The sequence below is a fragment of the Miscanthus floridulus genome, chromosome 6, assembly GCF_019320115.1.
Source record: "Miscanthus floridulus cultivar M001 chromosome 6, ASM1932011v1, whole genome shotgun sequence".
Lineage (NCBI taxonomy): Eukaryota > Viridiplantae > Streptophyta > Magnoliopsida > Poales > Poaceae > Miscanthus > Miscanthus floridulus.
Window position 1 is genome coordinate 67576032 of NC_089585.1, and position 2771 is coordinate 67578802.

The 2771-nt window shown below is 42.8% G+C and overlaps 1 non-coding gene across 1 annotated transcript; it reads left to right on the plus strand.

Annotated features, from left to right (window-relative positions):
- The first annotated feature begins 683 nt into the window (after positions 1-683).
- Positions 684-792, plus strand: LOC136462049 (small nucleolar RNA R71). The gene has a single exon (XR_010760575.1). It is a non-coding gene; the product is annotated as a small nucleolar RNA R71 (small nucleolar RNA).
- The last annotated feature ends 1979 nt before the right edge of the window (positions 793-2771 follow it).

A 2771-nucleotide genomic window follows, 5' to 3' on the forward strand; every position in this document is an offset into this window, starting at 1 on the left:
CTATCTTTTTCATAGGATGGGATAGCAGCAACAATTTAGGCTAATTGGGTTTCTATCATTTTATTGAAACTAAGTTGATTCTTTAAAACAGAAGAAAACTCATCCAATTTAGCATTTATATTTTCCAACATCTTGTCATGAGCATGCAACTTTTTATTATTGCTATCAGTCATTCTACTCTGACTATAAACAAGATCCTTAAGGAAAGCATAATTATTATTACCTTGATTATTTATGCGAGGAGAAGAGTAATAATTGTTACCTCCCTGGTTGTTGGAGCACTGATTCCATCCTTGATGTTGTGGTGGACGAAACCCGTTGTCGGTGTTGACGAAGTTGAGGTCTTCTTGGGTCCAACATCTCCACAGACTTCAGAAGTCATGTGGGATTCCATGGCTTTGAGTGTCTCTTGGGCACTCACCTTCTCATAATGTTCTACTCGCTTTGTGAGTAGATCCATCTTAGCTGCAAGCATATCAAATTCTTTAACTGAATGCATACCTCGTTTACGGGGTTAGAGTCGATCGTCGCTCCATCCTTGGTTGGAAACCATCTTCTCGATCAGTGTTTTGGCATCTGCAACACTTAGCAAAAAGAATGCTCCACCAATAGCAGCATCTAGATGGCTCCTATCTAACGGCACTAATCCATGGTAGAAGTTCTAGATCAAAAGCCAGTCTTCCATGCCATGGTGTGGGCATACAGAGACGTACTCTTGCATTCGTTCCCAAGCTTTAGGAATCGACACATCTGCTAGTTGTTGAAAATTGGAGATCTTATTGCGAAGAGCATTAGTTTTCCCCATAGGGAAAAACTTGACTAGGAAAGCGTTGGAACACTTGTCCAATGTGTCTACAACATTGCAGTTAGAGTAAAACCATTGCTTAGCCTTTCCTAACAAAGAGAAGGGGAAAAGGCAAAGACGTATAGCCTCTTGGTTCACTCCCTTAATAGTGAATGTGCTACAAATCTCCATGTTGACACCAATTTTGGCATACACAAAAATGTGTGAAAACATTTATACCATATTAAATAAAATGGTATAGCTGATCAAGTTTTATATGAATATGATATAGGCAAATAAGAAATAATATAACATCGCTAAAGAGGAAAAGAAGGTGGAGCAAAAAGAAAAAGGGGACACACATGTACATATATGCATGAGCGTGTTCACGCCTGGAAAGAAAATGAAACTAATATATGTATATATATGAGGTTGGTTATGAAATATAGTGCATACAAATATGCACGATGAGTGAAGGTGTATACCTATATAGGGTTCTGAATTCTAAAGGGCGTTGACAGCATAATCTATCATATAAGTGACATGGTGATTATTTAAAAGGAGAAAGAAAAAGATAATGACTTATGCAAATGTATATGCACGTACGGAACAAGTCGGGCCATGGATACTCTGTTAGATATTATGGGCTTGGCCCATTTATTTAATATCTCTATTAAACTCTATGGTACGTACATGTACATTAATGGTTTTTATACCATATGGGAATTTAATCGAGAGACGACTCTACTTAAATACCTGATCACTGATCGATCTATTTGAGAAGTAAAAGCGAATCACCTGGATGCCACACGCGCGCGCGCGTGCCGCCGCCGCCGCCCGGCCCGGCCCGAGCCCGTGCCCGTGGGCGTGGGCGTGGGGTTTCTGTTAACTCCCGTGACTTCTGGCTCTCCGTCTCCGTCTCTCCCACCGCAGAAGGGAGGTGTGACCCCTCGGTGCCGTCGGCTTCTCGTCTTCTGGCCTCTGCCTATAAAACAAATCCTTCCCTCTCGGTTAAGTTCTCTTGGCGAAACACACCACTTTCCAGCAGCGCAAGTTCTTCTCGTTCCATCTCCGGCGAGCACCAGAGATGGAAGAGTAGGCCTCCGGAACGCGTCTCCGTCGTGGGCTTCACCTGCTCGGGTGAAGACGGGCGATTACGTTTTTGGGGACTGTCAGTGGTGGCACGACTACTCGCTGGTGAACCTGTAGCGGTGCCTCTTCACGGTGTCCCTTTCTGCACTGCATCGAGCAGAACGACTACAACAACAAAGCACCATCATGGCTTTTCCTGGTGCGAGCGGCTCCGCCGCAGGGTATAATCTCCTTCACCCTCTTCTGAGTTTCATCATCAATATCATGATGTTCCTAGGCAATACTGCTTTCATATTCAGCATGCTCTGTTTGGTTGATCTGAATGATTATGCTAGTACTGGTTTTCTGGTTCCTTTTATTTTTGTGATCATCATGATCTTGATATTTGAGAATACATCTTTTATATTTATAATCATGTCTGTGATGCTTCAGCTATGTAAAACAATGTTTCACATATGTTTCGGCTCCATAATTTGTCTTATCAGCATATTAACATTTGTCTTGAATTGTCTCTGTCTTTCTATTCATGACTTCACTCTCATTTTTATTGCGTTATTTTTATGGATTAAAATAAATATGAAAATGCCTTATTATTCAACATTCCAAAAACGTAATTTCAGGCCATTTTCATCTGTTGGCTTTGCGGGCATGCTAAAGCCTACGCCGTTTGAGGGCACTCACTACAAGAGGTGGCGTGAGAAAGCCCTTCTGTGGTTGTCGGCCATGCGCTGTGGTCATGTGCTCAATGAGCAGCCTGCTACTGTGAGATCCGATGAGCATGAGCAGGCTTGGGGACATGCTGAGACCATGTGCAAGGCTGCACTGTTGAGCATCATCAATGATTCTCTGGTTGATGCCTACATACCACTCCCGACTGGCAGAGCTGTGTGGGAAG